We start from the raw sequence: 17,262 nt of genomic DNA, 5'->3' as shown, positions 1-17,262 counted from the left end.
CCGACATCTTGAGTTCAGACTTCCAGTCTCCAGAAAGGTGGGGTAACATGTCCCTGATGGAAGCCCCCTGTGTGTGCAGTCACGGCCGTCCTAGGAAACTGTTCCCCAGCCCTCCGCCATGTGGGGACAACACAGGGCGGTCACTTTCAGCACTGTCCCCTTCAAATAGATGACAATAAAACACCATCGGGCTGTCAGGACAACCCTGGCCTTCCACTCCTGGGCCTCAGTTACCAAACGCACCCACAAACGGCAGGCTCAGTAGGGGAGGTCACTTGTTGCCCTCCGCGACAAGGTCCCTCTTTTCACTGTGACAGTGTTCCACACGAGGTCCTTTCTAACCAAAGGTCACCTCTGTTGAGACCCGCAGGGCCCAGGGAGGCAGCCAGGGCTGGTCCTAGCATGGAAGTCACAGTGCACCCCCACCCTGTGCCCGCCCTGCCCGCTGCTCAGCCAGACCCAGCTCACAGACCACAGCTGCCCAAGTCCGGGGGAGCAGCCGGAGCAGCTCTCAGGACCCACACATCTGCTGAAATGCCGCTCTCCTAGAAGGATCAGCACACGGCCACCGCCAGGCTTCGCGTAAACTGGGAAAATCATGTCAGACTTGTGCTAAAGATAGCAAATGGAACACCCAGCCATCTCCACCCCACCCCAGACCCTGCTAAAACGACAAAGAATGAAAAAAGGAAGGAATTCCTAGAAAGAGAAAATGAGAGAAGGACAGCAAGGGAGAGATTTCCTGCAAATTCTGGAAAATGAGGCTCAGCCATAGGGAGCAACCACATTATGCAGAACTCCCCAGAAGGCCAGAAGTGGGAGACTCCAAGTGTGCCTGATAATAGAGGGTGTGGCCAAAAAAATAAATAAAAGAAACACTGCAGTTTGTACCTTCATGTAGCTAATAGCTCATAACTTCAAATCCAGAAGACTATAAAGAGGAATATTTGGTTAATGAGGAGTAGTTAAAAAAAAAAAAAAAGCATAGCAGAAATTCAAATTTCCCTGGAAAATGCAGCAGCGAGGTTGGGAACTCCCTCCGAAACCAGAGCCACGGGGAGAGACGGGAACACAGAGTGGCCCCTAGACATTCGGCCCCCCGCCTCGAGAGCCCCCGAAGATCCCAGAATTGGGATCACCTGACTCCTACCCAGAAAGACCCAGGAGAGGAAGCCCTACAGATGGGACACGGGGAAAATCTGCAGAACTCTTCAGACGGAAAAAAACCAACGTATGTCACAGAATTAATGAGTAAATCTCATCCCAAAGGAATTACTGACACTTCTGGAAAACAGGAATGATTCTAAAAGTTAGGAGAGAAAGGAAGATTAAAACAGAAAAATCAGAACGTCACAGACTCCTCGAATACAACCATCACGGCTCAATGAGAAGACGACGTTCCGAGAAAGGTGCTGTCTGGAGACATCACAGAGCACACCCAGGCATGCGTGTGTGTGTGTGTGTGTGTGTGTGTGTGTGTGTGTGTGTGGAGCCTGGGGCTCGGTGGGTCATGATGAACTACGTAACAGAGGGTTAACTCAAGCACAAGTGAAATCGGGCCCAGCCTGGCGTCTGGTCCTATGGTGAACTTTTTATAAGTATCGTCCTCTCAAGTGATAAACAGCGCTGCACTGTAGCACACAGGCCAGCTGCGGCCGTCAGCACCTACCTACAGTACGTCCTGAGCAACGTCGACTGCTCTGCATTGGGTCCTTGACACCCACGTCACCAACACATGTGAGGAATGTGCTGTGGCTATGGTGCCACTGGCCCAGGTCTCCCGCTCCCGTGGAATCTTATGGTCCCCAAGTCCCAGCCCATCGCTGGCCTAAGCATGGTCATGGGGAGCTTGACCACATCAGGAGCCAGGCCGGGCCTCCCTGCCTCCTCCACTCTCTGGGAGGTCAGAGATAACGACTCCAAGTAAGGATACTTGGGGTCAGATGCGGTGACTGGGGCCTCACCCATGGGCAGAGGGGACCCACCTGCACCTCAACTGTCTGCACCAGATGGGCCGTTCCACCCCAGGGGACAACGGTGTCCAAGGCCACTCTTGCTCGAGGCAAGCTACACTTGGTGCCTTGGTTCCCTTAAGGATGGGACCCTTCACCACGCTACGGGATTACAGGACTTGGTATTCACCAGGCCCTCAGGACGGTAACTGGGACTCAGTGATGACAATGACGACGAAGACGACACTGACTGATGGAGAATGGGCAGAGGGAGGAGGAGGAGCAGGACTCCAGCACTGCCCAGCAGACGGGTGGCCCCCTCCACAGGAGATAGCGCGATCACCATCAGACCATCAGCAGGAACTGAACCCTCTACCCAGCTCTGGGGAGCCAGAACAAGGCTTGCTTTCTGGAGGAGGTGGCTGAACGCTCAGGCCACCACGGCTCTGCCCACAGACCTGCGATTCTGCCTCCTCGCCGCGGCTCTAGGGGCGGCCGGGCTGCCCGCAGGGACACACTGTCTCCTTGTTCCCCAGCACTAAGCCCCAGCGTTCAGAACCCTCATCAAACACACTTCAGATTGGATTTCAGAGTCCCCGACTCCAGGACACAGAGAGAATGGGCCCTTTCATCTCCCTCGCTGTCATTCAGCAATGTCATAGCCACGGTGGCAATGTCACAACCACGGTGTCTGGACACAGCTCCCTTCTTCCTCCTTCTTCATTCCAAGACTTTGCACAGACTGAGTGTGTGTGAGTGTGTGTGTGTGTGTGTGTGAGATTCCTCTTGCTTTCTTATAGACCCAGTAGGAAGTGAGCAAAAGAAAAAGAAAAAAGAAAGAAACAAAGAAAGAAAAGAGAAACCCAACCCATGTACGGGAGAGTTCAGCTGCTCAGGGTGGTGGGCGTGCTGCCCCTGACTCATCATCTTTTGATAATGTGTAGAAAAATGTATTTAAAAGTCTAAAATTTATCAGAATACCAAAACAATCTCACTTGACATTCTGGGACTGCGTCTAATAGGCAGCAAATAAAATCTCTCACAAAGAACGACTAAGGCAAGTCTGACCCAGATTGGGGCAGCTCAGGGAGCATTGGCCACCGCGACCGCACTAGGTCGTTTCTCCTCGGGCTCACTCCAAGTCACAGAAGGGCATCTAGTCCATGGAAAATGAATTTTCTGAAGAAGGGGAAAAAAAAAGAAAAGAAAAAAGAACCCCAAAACAAAACTAAAAACACCACCTGATATCACATACTTGGCCTCCAAAATTGTTGTTCCACAGCAAGATGGGAAGTAGATATTTTGTTGAATTTAGTGTTTGAACAGAAGGGTGAAAATTTTTATAGAGCAAAGTCAGTAAAATAACACTGTGGTTCCTGGCTCCCATCTTCCTTCAAGTGCTGATGAGGTTTAGCCACCTTATCTTAGCAGCACAGCTTTTCCTCAAGAACCAATCTCTGCGAACACGGACTGAGAGAAAGATTATTCTGTTTAGACACTCCCTGCAGAAGACATCTTAAACATGTTTTCAATTAGTCAGCAGGGAAAATGGGAATATATTTTCAAATCTCAGAAGGCGCTTTTAAAAAAAATTTTTTTATGCAAAAGGCTTTTAAATTCAAAATACATGAATCAAATCTAAAGCTGTGAAAACACAGCTTTCAGGGTCCTTTAAGAACGCTCAGCTCTGGCATCACCAGAAAACCTGCCAAACAAATACTTTCTTCCTCTGGTTTGACCATGACTCATCCCCTCCGAAGCTCATGTGGAAATCTGATTGCCATGTGGCAGTGTTGGGGTGTGGGGGGCCTCGAAGAGGTGGTTAGGTCCTCGAAACACATTGATGTCAAAAAACAAAAACAAAAAACCACATCAATGTCTTTGAGAGAGCAGACTGTCATGAAGCCAATCCCCCACTCATGTTTTGTCTCTACAGCAAGGGCCCACTTGACCTGCTTCTCTGCCGTGTTATGACACTGTACAAGGTCCTCACCAGAAGCTAAGCAGATGCTGGCACCATGTTCTTGGGCTTCCCAGTCTCCAGAACCTTGAGTCATAAGTGACCCAGACTCAGTTATTTTACTACAGCAACAGAAAATGGACAAAGACATCTTTATTTTTCATGTCTTTTCAGGTTCAATACACTGTTAACCATGGAAGTGAGGGAAAGAGGAGGTGGGCACCAGCCTAAGGTTTGTGCATCTACAAAAAAGTCAGAGTTCTAACCAAAAACTTAGCACTTACTTTTCTTTGAGAAACTAGAAAGTTCGAATTAATCTAAGCACAAACTCTGGCCTCAGAGAAAAGATATGTACAAAGAAGCACAGAATGAAAGTACAACAAGCAGATCCAACAGAGACAGAAGGTAGCAGCCTGGGACTGGCGGGAGTGGAAAACGGGGAGGGATTGCTTAAAAGGGACAGAGCTGTGTTTGGGAAGATGAAAGAGGTCTGCAGATGGAAAGTAGTGATGGTTAACAGCAATGTGCTCTAATACCACACTGAAGAATGGTGGAGATGGGGAATCCATGTTACGTCTATTTTATCACAACAAAAACTGGAGGAAAGCACATCCAAAAATACGGATAATCTGCTAAAAGGAATGGTCAATTGTGGGGTGGGGGAAAACCAAGCACAACAAAAATATTTCCATCATAAAGAAATATGAATGGACGCTAACCTTTACATCCTTTCAATGCAGGAAGCTATGACTCCTGAGTATGAAGGCGCATATGGTTGTATTTGGGAACAGCACTGAATGGGGAAGATGGGGGCTTTAGAATCATCAGGTCTTGACTTTGAAGCCTGGCTTCCTACCCACCAACTACACAGCCGAGGAAAGCTAAATGGCCTTACTGAGGTACCGATTTTCCCATATTAACAGCAGAAAAAGGATAAATCTCTAAAAGAGTGGTTGTCAGAATCGAATGAGGTAAATACCCAAGTGTCAAGCACACATGTCACCATCTTGCTCCATCAATGTTAAATCTCTAACTCTCAATAACTAAGAAAACTCCTGAGTATTTTTAAACATCTCTACATTTTAAAACCACTATAAAATAAAGCTTGTACCTTCTCTTATTGTCACCATCTCCTGATGAGGGATTGGGGAGTAAGAAAATGGATTCAGAAGAGGGAAGGGGAGGGAGAGTGGAGTCCATACAGTCTACAAGCTGGAAAAACACTAAAAACTCTTAGGTGTTAACACCACTGTTCTGAAAAATAAGATGGCCTGCCATGCACTATGGTTTCCACGCTGGGATTTAATTAGAGAATTAATTCCAGGATAATAATGATTCCAATAGGACTCTATAAATCAGGTTCACCTGGAAACTTCAAAGCACCCACAGCCTGTGTCCCCCATAGGTAGAAAGCCTTGCAGGCCTACGTGAATAGTCACACCCACACCCACAAACATTCATGGCACTTGGGATGAGTACCTGGATGGGTGGTTTTTTGTTCCTTTATTTTCTTTGCCTATGTTCGATGACCCTGTGACTTATTACCTCAACAATTTCCAGATACTTCTCCAGTTACCTCTATCAGAAACAGTCACCTTCACTAAATCAGATATGTCAACCCCTCCACTCAGTCCCTGCTTTCTGTGCAGGACAGAGCCTTTATACAGGCTGAAACTCTCCGCCCAGAAATACTCACGGGCAATTTTCTCATCTCTTCTTCATCTTGGCTCAAATTTCAGTTTCTCAATAGGCCTGACCCTAACCACCCTACTCAAAGTTGCAATCTGGGCCCACACTTCCATCCCTCTTATTCCACAAAATTTCTGTTTTTCCTTTCTCCTACATTTTCTAACACTCAGAACAATACATTTCCTAATGTTCCCTGCTCACCTCTGTCCTTCCCTGCTGGGACGCACTCTCCACCAGGACACCAATCCTCATCTGTCTTGTTACTAGAACAACATGTGACAGAGCAGGTTCTGCTACGTGGACTAATGAATAATTCTAAAGCCATAATTCCATAGTGAGAATAGCACAGTCTTCAACAAAAGCAATTAGAAAGTGGGATCAAGATTCTAACTCCAGTGAGAGAATATATTTTTATTTCAAGAAATTGTTGAAATAAAGACTTGACATCTTCAAAATGCTACCAGTGCACACCACTAACAAAAGGCCCACCAAAGGGAAAAACGTTTAAAGGAAAAATGACAAAACCGAGGGTGACACTCTACTGATCAGGAGCCATGTCACATGGCTGGTCACATGACAGCCACATTCGGAAAGGCCCTCTATAGGAAGATCCATCCTGCATAGTGAATGAGTCACATCACAGCAAGTGGCCACATGGCCTGCCTCACCCCCAGGAGGCTTCGGGGAACAGACGGAGTTTGTGAACATACAGACAAGGGCAGGCTTTTTGTGACTCAGTACTTTTGAGTACCCAAAAGCTCAGGTCCTTCTGAGCTGGCTCACTGGCCGCCTGGGTTGCTCCTGGGGGACTGTTTCGATGCCTGGTAAGCAGGATGCCTGGGATTTTGCACTCTCTGCTGTGAATTCCTACAGGCTTTGGTTCCGGGTGGTCAGGATCGGCCCGAGCCCCCTTAGTGCAGAGCTTATCTTGAAGCAGGACACATAGCAGCCACCGCTTCTAGGTCACCTTGCCTCTGCAGCGACACCGCCATGCTCACAGAGAGCAGCGGGAAGACCACGTCAAGTGTGAAGCGTGGGACGAGAGCCTGGCTGGAGATGAGGCGGTGTCCGCGGGATCCCACCCAATTACAAAGTAAATTTAGTACCGTGGACAGCCTACAGTGACCTGGTAGCAACACGGAGAGAAATGCCCTGTTGAAAAACTCAGAGATGTTTCTCAAAAAAACAGAGCCAAGCAATAAGGGCTACCTTTAAAAACACAAAGCCTTTCTAAATTGCCTGTAATTAAAGAGCATTCAAAACGCTGATCTGAAGGGATGACGGACAGCAAGAAATGCACAAAATGAAAGCCCAGTGTGTCCCCTTCCCAAGAGTCAGGGTTCCTTGGAGTGACAGTATTCCACCAATAGTATGTACTCATTAAATACGGGTTTTTTCCCAAATTTATAAACAATAGCAGTGGTGCTTAAAACAAACCAATTAAAATACCAAAAGACAATGGGCCTGTTTTTGAAACACAGATTCCATCATCTGGCCAAAATTAAACATTCCTTCAAAGAAGAAGTAGAGTTCCCAGGTTTGCCTAGAAATTGGACAGTTGAGGCTAAATTCTGACTGGCACAGACAACAAAAAGATCTAATTTTAAAAGCTTGGATCTGCTTCCCGCCGTCTAACTTCTTAGTTAACCATGCAAGACAGCTTGAACATATTTTAAATAGGGATGCCAAAAAAGAAGTTAATTAGAGCTTCATATACTATTGAGTGTACGCTGGGTACTCTATTTCACAAAAACCACTGCGAAAATTGCATATTGTTCTCTCCTCCTTAAATGCATGATTAGTCCAAATTGCACTGAATGAGGAGAAGCCTCAGGAACAAATATGTTTGTAAAAAAGAAAGCAGAAGACAATTCATAAAAACCACAGAAGGGCGGTCAGCGTGGTGGGATGGGGGGGGGGAAGCGGGAGTTAATAGGCCTTCAGATCTGCAGGATGGAAAGTTCTGGAACTCCATTTCACAGCAGCATGAGCCTGAACACTGCTGAACTGTATGCTTCAAAATGGGGAAGGTGTGAAATCTTATGCTGGGTCTTTTTTTAATGCGGTTTTAGAAACAGGCAAGAATGTAGAGAGGATTCAGTCTCTAAGACGGAGCCTGTGGAAAAGAATACGGCCCTGATGCTACGGCAGGCCAGGATGGCTTATTAATTTGGGGGGACAAAAATTAGAAACGAGTGGCAAACGCTACAGACAGGCCACGCGCCTACAGACAGGCCACGCGCCTGCCATTGCATGGGATCCCTCGTGAGTTTATGCGTGAACAAGCAGCACCACCGCTGGTGTCTTGATGCTTAAATTTTCCCTCGTTTTCCAAAGCAGTCTCCTACTGAGGGATCGCCCAGTGGAAAAATTTCAAAAGCATTTATTATATCGTTAACAGCTCCGTTTTCACTCAGTGTGCCTCCCAGCCTGTCAGGGAAACCCATGAAGAGCAGGATAAACGCGCTCTGTTTTCTCTGCTGCAATGCCCTGTGGCTGTCTGGTATTGAGAGCACAGTGCAGCTTTCAGGGCCTGGTGGCTTCAGGTTTGGGGTATGCTTTCTTTTTTTTTTAAACACATGAAACATGACTCTCACCAACATGCTGCTTTTTGCAAAATCCTCAGCCACAAATAAGAGTGCTCTATGAAGATCCGAATGGAAAAGCTACCACGTATTAAGATAAACGCTCTTGAGAAATCCCTGGACTGTGGACAAGAAGTCTGTGCCTCTCCAACTGATCAATGCCTTGATCAATGCCTTTTGACACTTTTGTGTAATTTCAAATTAAGGAACTTGATTCTGAGTTCATTGGTACAAAATGGATTAGCAAGACAAGACAGGACCAGTGTTTCTCCTGTAGTCGGTGACCTTTAATTAACCCTGAGGTCACCACTGGTTCACCAATGAAGAAAGTGTGGTAAGAGTGTCTACTCCTAAAGGAATCAGCCCAGCCTGTGTTTAATTAATCTACAAGCTGATGGGATAGACAGGAGCCCTCATTTTTAAGTACTTATTCTCTAGATAAGTACCAAGGCCAGTACATACAGGACAGAGCCATTGACAAGGACAGAAAAAAAACCCACAGTTTGAAGTGCCCCTGAGTTCAATCCCTTCTACAAAAACCAAAAACAACATAAACAAATATATTATCCTAGAAGCACTGTTCTCAATACTATTGGAGAGATGGATGGTTGAAATATAGCAATGAAATAATTTCTGCTATTTCAACATCAAATGCCTAAACCTTGCCTGACTCGTGGTTTATTTCTACACATCTTCTTCATGGATTATTTACCAGTGAACAAAAGAAATGTTGAGATGCACCAGTGGCTTCCAGCAGTGTCTAGAATTGCTTCAACAACATCTGCTTTTAATCCTTTATCCCATCTTGCTACAAAATTTCAATTATTTTATTAATGTCTGAAAGAGAGAGCGAGAGCGAGAGATTCGTGGCTTGGCTAATCAACAGAACTCCAAATGTCCATCATAAATGACACTTGGGGCAGCAGTGGGGGTCTTGGTGGCCAACAGGTACATTAGTCGTCACTGGATGGTTAAGGTCAGAAACAGTACCCCAAAGGCCCTGGGAAAGGAGGCTTTGTTCCCCAGGGCCTGATGCTTCCCAATGGCCAGGGGCGAAGGGGAAAGGAAAGGAATTTGCACAGAACATGGTTGTGAAGACAGAGGCTCCCTAAGGAAGCCTGGGCACGTGGCAGGTATGGTCAGCGCGTTTTCACAGAAAATAGACCCGTGAGTGTTCCATCGTTCTTTTCAGAGAATTGTAACCAACATTTTTTTTTCCTTCTGCAGACATTAGAAAAGGCTAAGAGGATCATTTCAAAAAGTAAAAAAGTAAACTCTTTCCAGAAAATGTCAAATCACGTTTCTATCAAGCTCTTCAGACTCAAATTGTGGATCATCAATTTCAGCGCAGCAAAGACTTGCAGACAGTTATAAACGAAATGCAAAAACTTTAAATACCAAGGTTACACACTACAAAATCCATCTTACATAAGGAGCCATGCACCGGTGCAGCAAGAACTGGACTTGGCTTGTCCGTGTTGCCAAAACACACACCCTGCTTGGAGGCACCAAGATCTCCTCATGAAAATGGGATTTCCTTCATGAAAGGCTGCGTGATAAAGTGGGAGAGGAACTGGGACTTTTTTTTTTCTTTCCAACCTACAAATTTAACCACGAAGGAAATCAAGAGCCACTTGGAACTGAGAAGACACTTTCCAAACCAGGCTTTTACAAAGACTCAATCTTCAGATGAAATGAGGTAAGACTGTCTTAAGCCTTAAGTCAGACCTTAGGAGAAAAATTTCCTGGTATATTCAATATATTAACCAAGTCATGGAACACTTTAGACATAGTTCAGTGGTGCAGAAACTCAGAATGTACATTGGTTATAAATATAAAGATGACTACATTCTATTCTGGTTCTCGAGGATTTAATTGCTGTGAAGCTAACTTCCTTATATGGGCTTAAGAAACTATTGACACTCAACAGGAAGGCAGAATTATGGGGCTCTGAGTTCTGGAAAAGAAGACAGTGTTTCCCTCTAAAGACTGAACAAAGTTAGCTGCAAATAGTATGTGAGAATCGAGATGTTTTGCTTATTTATATAACAGCAAAATTGATTAGACGTGCTTCTTAAGATCTTTTTTCCTTAAAAGTAAAGAGTTAATAACCAGGGATATGCCGATTTGAGATACCTTAAAAGGTATCCTTCAAGAACTTTCTTCTACAATGGAGCAACTGAGAAATAACAGACCTACAGATCAAAACAAGTATGTAATGTTTCCATAGGCTAGGAATGATCTAGAAATATTTAATAGGCATACATTCAATGTATTACTTATTGATATCATAATAACAGAAGTCTCCAATGCCTAAAATAACTGTATCTCCAAAGCCAGCAAGAAAAGTGAAGCACTGTGTGTTTCCCACTTTGGAGACCATTTGGCCCACATTTTCTTTTCAGAGTGCTGAGGACTGAACTCAGGCAAGTGCTCTACCACTAAGCTACATCCCCAGCAATTTTTTTACTTTTTGAGACACAGTCTTGCCGAGTTGCTCAGGCCGCCTGGAACTTGTGATCCTCCTGCCTCAGCTGCCTGAGTCGCTGGATTACAGGTGTGTGCTACTGGGCCCCACTGAACCATATTTTAAATAAAATCTACTTGCCTAATTCTACTACCTTGGCACACCTGTTTAGACACAGCAATGAAAATCTAAAACTTCATTGTGAAGCCTATGACTCCAAAGTGCCAACCAAAAATCAAGTTCCTCTCAAAAGTATTAAAAGAATAATGGATCATCTTACTTACTATAAGCCACAAATGCTTTCTCTCACCACAGATGATGAAAAATAAGATAAATTACATCCAGGGCTGCCATGCAAGGCAATTTTAAGCCATGTTTAATGTGGGTAGCCCTACTGCTTCCTGAAGTTGTGTAGTGCCAGCAAACATCTAGCTGTATTACTGTTTTTTTTTAATGTGGACTTATACCCATAAACTCTTCCTGTTGAGAATGCAAATATTTTTCTCACTCCCCCATGGCAAATAGCTACTCTGCCAAAAGTTTTGGAGAAACTAGCTTCTAGGCCAATAATCTCTGTGTTGCAGACACTAATGTGCATGTGTGGCATTTAGGGCGTGGTGCGTGTGGTGTGTGTGTATGTGTGTGTGTGTGTGTGTGTGTGTAGGTTTTGGCTACCACACCACATAAAATGAAAAATTTACACAATTTCAAGCCCAGAAAGTGCTCCCCGAGTGGTGCTTCTTGGACAATTCCCAGGCAACAGCCTGTCCTCCGTGCCTCCACCTGAGCTCCTCAGTTCTCCTCTGGCTCCACCTGAGCCACATCCTGGTCTTGGTCACATGGCATCAGGACCATATTCCACTACAGAGCACGGCTCATGAAAAGGAAGACAGCGCAGCCCTGCAGCCGCTGCCAGACAGGACAGTGATCTGAATCCTGATGTCCAGGGAGCAGGTAGCCTCGGGTCACAGTCAGGCTGCTGCTCCACCTGGGTGAGCCGCCCGTCACTGAGAATTCCTCAGAGTGGCAGGATCACACTGAACGTCCCACCTCTGATGACCCTCGCAGAAGCCTGCCAGGACGTACTGGAGGAAGAGACCAGTGATGAAATGACAGACTTTAGACTGACACTCGGGTTTACCCAATTCCAAAGCCTCGGCCGGGCAGGTACGGAGATCCGGATCTCTAGATAACGGATTACAGCAAATATTCTTTGATTCCATATGACAACTTCCCAGAGACAATGCTCAAGATAGCTGCAGTTTTAATAAATGAGGAGCTAGAATATGAAGGCTGTGTGAGGCAGGGGGTTTCCTGCACCGATTTCTGGAAAGGGTCAACAGTTCCTTGCACGTGGCTCCTTCTCCCAGCTCCACCTCAACATCAGACCATCGCTGCTCTGCAGCAGCCCTGCGTCAACTCCCTGGAGAGGTCTCTGAGCATCGCCGGTTTTGTCCCCCTTCTAACAGCCCAGCCATTGCCTCAAGAGCACCACACCACAAACCCCTGGAAGAACCCGATGGTGATCATTTTTCTTCCCTGAGCTGTTTTCAATTCTTAGAGATTTTCCCCAGACACAACCGTTTTTCTAAGGGTAGCTGTATCTTCCTGCTGACGGGGAGCTCGGGTTTGCTTCTGTTGCCTGTTACCTTCGACCGGTAACTGAATGGTCAGACTGAGAGGTGTGTGCCTTGATGACCCCACAGAAACCAGGGGTCCCCAGTTTCCAGCCACAGGGAGCAGGCGAACAGGAGTGAAATGACCCAGACAGAAGGGTTCCCCTACTGCATGAGGTCCGCGGAGACGGCCCTGCTCTCTGAGACACAGCCGTCCTGGAGGGGCCGTCTGAATGCAACGGCTGGATAAGACCAACAGCCTTTTATTGGTGTCCAAGGAGAGAATGCACGACCGCAGTCACTCTGCTCTTCTGTGACCATCCACAAGCCACAACCAAACTGCCAACACCTTGATCTTGGACTGGCAGTCTTTAGAAGTGTGAGAAAATAGATCCCTGTTGTTCAAGTCGCCCCGTCTATGGCACTTTGCTACGGCAGCCCCAGGTGACCCAGATGCCACCTACTCCCAAAGTTAGAGGGGATCAACTAGAAACTCAAATTCCAACTCTACCATCTACGGAAAACAAGTGAACAGAAACCAATCCATCACCCTCGTAGCTAAGAACGGCCTGAGACTAGGAAGAAGAGGAACGGCATCTTACAAGCAACATGTTTGTCAATCAGCACCTCCAGGTCACGGCCGTGGAGGAGGCCACTCAGGAGGGGGCTCCGTTGACTAAATCCTGGCTCTCTCGAGCTCTTTCTGGTAGCAGAAATTTCCTTTTTACTCAGCTTTGGTCAAAATATAACCAACCAGACTTATTTCCAAACAATAAGTTGTATACAATAAATAGAAGGGATTTTTGTTAGTTGATTAAAAAATAAGTGTAAAATATGACTATCTTTTCTTTCAGGAAAAAAAAAACAGTGGGGACAGGGAGAGGGAGAGGGAGGGAGCCAGAGGTAGACAGGAGGCCCTGCCTTCGACACATGTGCTCCTGCTTTCTGAGAGGAAGCCCCACGCGTGCCCACAGTGTCTGCTGTAAACTGTGATACGAGGGGTAATTTTAGAATCAGTCTTACAGGTTTTCCCTTCCTAGGTTTATTAAATAGGAAGTAAAGAAGACATCTATTTGCTTTCCAACGGGCTCTTGCTAAGCACGAGTTAATTTTTTCCCATGAAATTACCCATCCCACATGCTCAAATGTCAGGTCTAATTCTGTCCCTGCAGATATCACATCTGTGACCTCCCAAGTGCATCTGAAGGGAGAGAACACCATTCCCACCCAAGCTCCTCATGGCACGATCTTTGGGTGAAAGTATCCACGTGGCCTTTGGGCAGCTGCCTGTTGTGAATGGAAGTCTAGCTGTGTGCCTCGACAGAACGGGCACTGGTGCAGGCTGCCACTGGGAGGTCCTTAGGTGGGAAGGGAAGACACGAGGACGAGGACAAGGGGAGTCTGACCCAGGAGACCCAACCATGAGAGCACTCGGCGGCCCAGACCTGAGGTGCTGGGCACTGACCTCTCCCAGGGATGGACCTCACGTGGGTGGGTGCATGTGGTGGGGCTCTGGGCCTAAAGGGTGGGTGGCCCCAGGAAACAGGAGTCTGCTAAAGGTCAGGGTCTGTGCTGTGCGGTGCTGGCTGTGACCTTGGGCAGGTGCCTCATCTCCTGATCTGTGAAACTGGGGAAAGTCGCGGCCTGCTGGGGTTCTCGTGGTGATTCACACGTGCTGACACGGGAAGCACTGAGAGCAGAGCCCCCGAGTGGGAGCCGAGCTGGGGAGCTGCTACTGCTGTCAACGGGGGGTGGGGGGTGGGGGGGTGACTGTTCTCTCGGGAGTCCATCTGCTGTGAAGCAGGATGGTGACCAGAGCCAGGAGAAGGGGGTGTGGGGTGCGAGACAACTGGTCCCAGCCAGGAAACTACAATACAGGCTTTGTCCTACAAACTAGACCAAAACAAGAAGGTTCAGGGTGGCCTCTGGACCTGGACACTGACCAAACCCAAGACCCAGCAGAATCCCAGGGGTGGGCCATCAGGAGGGAACAAATCAGAGCCCGATTCCCCTGCCTCGGGTTCAGGAGCCAGTGGAGCTGCATCTGCAGGGAAGGGCTGAGTGGGGGTGGCACGTGGCCTCTATCCCTTGCCAGGCTGGGTCCCAAGCATGTGCCCAGAGCAATTCACCTTCCTCCACTCACCCACCCAGAGGGTACCTTTTTGTATCTCTATATAGGCCAGACAGCCCAGCACCTGCCTGAGATGGGCTGACACACACTCAGGGACTGAGAAGAACCTCCAGTCAGATGCTGGCACAAATGGCACTGGGTGACAGCGGTGAGAGCTGGCATAACCCAACTGACATCGTGGGATTTTGCAGAGCCCCCACCTCCCCCAGCCCGTTCCATACAACTGCGTGTTCACTTTATAGATGGAAAAGCAAAGCGTGGGCCACACTATCTGTAGGAGGGATCGGCCTGAAGAGCTGAGACTGTTTAAGATTATTAATGACAATAAGATGCTGAAGAATGTAAAGCTGTAAGAGCTATTTTAATTGAGGCTTGTAATTATGACTCAGCCTTGAAACAAAGTCAGCTTGAGCTGCTTCCTGCCTGGCTGCTCACTCCACTGAGCTGGAACTCAGAAGCCGCCAGGGAGTCCTCCCAACTATGGCGACTCAAACTTGATAACTATTCATGAAGTTTAATGTCCAAGGTGACCAGGGGAAGGAAGGAGGAGAGCAGGTGTGGATTACTGAACACTGGTCATTCCGCCGCCTTGGCCTTTGTAGTCACCTTGGTCTTCCCAAAGAAGCCTGAATTTTTTTGGAAGAACAGCACAGGACTCTCACAAGACCACCCGTTCTCCCATTTGTCCCCTCACACTCCCATGTGGGGACAGACAGGCCCAGGTAATGAGTTGAGCAGGTCATGAATTCAAATCTGCGCAGCTTGACCCTCGCTGGGCTGTGGGGACTGAATGCCTTTGCTGAGTGCATTTCACCCTTAATTAGCAAGGCATTGTCAAGCAGCAGCCACCGGAAGAGCCCCGAGGCAGCCCGCAGAGCTCCCTTCTTTTGGCCATGTGCTGCCGGGCCTCTCAGCCCTGGGTCTCAGCCCCATGGACCCCATGGGTCCTGGTGCTTTTCCAACCTTCTCCACTCCCAGCCTTTGAACCATCTGCTGTCCAAGATCTAAATCCCCAGGAAAACAGACGGTCCCTCCCAACACAGTGCGGTCCCTCCCAACACAGTGCGTAAAACCCACCCCTCCCCCGGCTCCTCCCTTCCCTGATCAGCTCATTCTCCTTCCCCAGAGAGGCCCAGGAACGGCTACCCTGGGGGCCGCTAGAGCCGGATTATTCTCGAAGTCTGGTGTCCTCAAGAGGAGGTCAGGAGTTGAAGGCCTGGGTGACCTCATGAGAGCAAATTCCATCATCCTGCCGAACCAGCTGGGTGGTGGATGCCAGGACACCTCCCCCTCCCTTTTCAAGTCTGTCTTGAAATGGTGAAAATCAACAATGATGTTGTGGAGGACCTAATGCCACTTGGTCAGCACTGTCAAGCACCGAAAAGGAACTTGCATTTATTGAGCACCACTGAATGCTGTGGATTGTATGCGCCGTTTCAGGCACACGAATTCTCCCGGTCCTAACAGTTCCCTAAAAGATAGGGATGACCCAGGGGAAGCTTAATTATCACCAGGTCATTTCAGAAGCACTGGGATACAAACAGCAGTTCTAAAGCATTTTTAAAGATTAAATAATAACTTCTAGTGCCTGGTCGACTCCTGGTAAAACGTGTTTCCCGGCTCTTTCTGAGAAGAATGGTTCCATGTGCCACACATCCAGGGCTCCCTGCATACCCAGGCCCAGAGCGTCCCTGTACACTCAGGGCACCCTGAGCTTCAGGTTCAATAACTTGCACAATGGTGGAGGGCCAGGACGGAGCCCCAACCCTGAAGCCAGCCATTGCTGAGACCATGCCGACTCTCAAGGGAGCTTTTCCTTCTTTACTGAAAGTGAAATGTCGCAGGAGCTCTGGGAGGGAGGGAGGGGGAGGCATGGTATGGGTAAGGAAAAGAGGGAGGCTGAGCGGGAATGTGCCTCTTGTCCCTCCTGGGTCACCTCTTTCACAAGTCTTGTTCTGAGGGCTCCTGTCCTCTTGCTTGACAGAACGACCTCAGATTCACGTTCAAGTCAGCAGGACAAGGTGTGAGGGAAGCGTTAGGTATCCAGGGGAGACGGTGCCCACAGCAGTGAATGGCATCAGCTCCCTAGGGCTGCAGTGACTAAGTGCCACCAACAGCAAGGCCCCACACAGCAGATCCACCCTCTCACAGTTCGGAGGTCAGGGGGTCAGGGGCTTCCTGCTGGAGACTCTAAAGGAGAGCACCCCTGCTTCTCCCCTGCTGGTGGCTGGCCGTCCTTGTCTGGTGGCCACATCACTCCACTGTCACATGGCCTTCTCCCTGTGTGTCTGTTTCATAGGGTTCCTCTTCTGGGTCTCTTTACGCAGTAACCCGTGTCCTGGGCTAGGGACCCATCCCTCCTCCTCCAGGGACCTCATCTTTACATGTCTTCATTTCATCTGCAGAGACCCTACTTCCAAGTGAGATTAAATAATACCAGGGGTGAGGACTTCCACGTGTCTTTTGGGGGAGACCCAATCTGACCCATGCAACTTGTCTTCCTGAGCAACCCGTGAAAGGAAGAAGAAAGGAAAAAAGAAAAGTTGTGATGCGGGTTTTTTTTTTTCCCCCAAGTTTTTTCCCTATGAATAATGTTCCCATTTCCAAATCCACCCTTTCACAAAACACCCCTGCCAGCTGGGCCACTCGGCATGCCTCTGAGTCAGGATGACAACTCTTCTGAACGAGAGAGAGCACTGCGTGGCTTCTCCCCACATCATCACAATGAAAACTGAACCCCAGCAGAAACCTCTCTTCTCCATCTCAAACCTGAACCTTGGCCACTGAGCAGTTAACCATCTTAAGGAGCATGGTTTGTGTGCAAGCCAGCAGAACTGTCATTACAGGAGACCAGTCCGGCTC

At 47.9% G+C, this 17,262-nt stretch overlaps 1 protein-coding gene and 1 long non-coding RNA gene across 8 annotated transcripts in view; one reads left to right on the top strand and one right to left on the bottom strand.

Annotated features, from left to right (window-relative positions):
* Farp1 (FERM, ARH/RhoGEF and pleckstrin domain protein 1) overlaps positions 1-17,262 on the bottom strand; it is a 263,579-nt gene that overhangs the window by 109,222 nt on the left and 137,095 nt on the right. The window lies entirely within an intron of this gene.
* On the top strand, positions 9,699-13,102 carry LOC144365202 (uncharacterized). Its single transcript, XR_013423497.1, has 2 exons — positions 9,699-9,885; positions 10,592-13,102. It is a non-coding gene; the product is annotated as an uncharacterized LOC144365202 (long non-coding RNA).

Source organism: Ictidomys tridecemlineatus, chromosome 6, assembly GCF_052094955.1.
Source record: "Ictidomys tridecemlineatus isolate mIctTri1 chromosome 6, mIctTri1.hap1, whole genome shotgun sequence".
Lineage (NCBI taxonomy): Eukaryota > Metazoa > Chordata > Mammalia > Rodentia > Sciuridae > Ictidomys > Ictidomys tridecemlineatus.
This window is presented reverse-complemented; position numbering and strand designations above follow the sequence as displayed.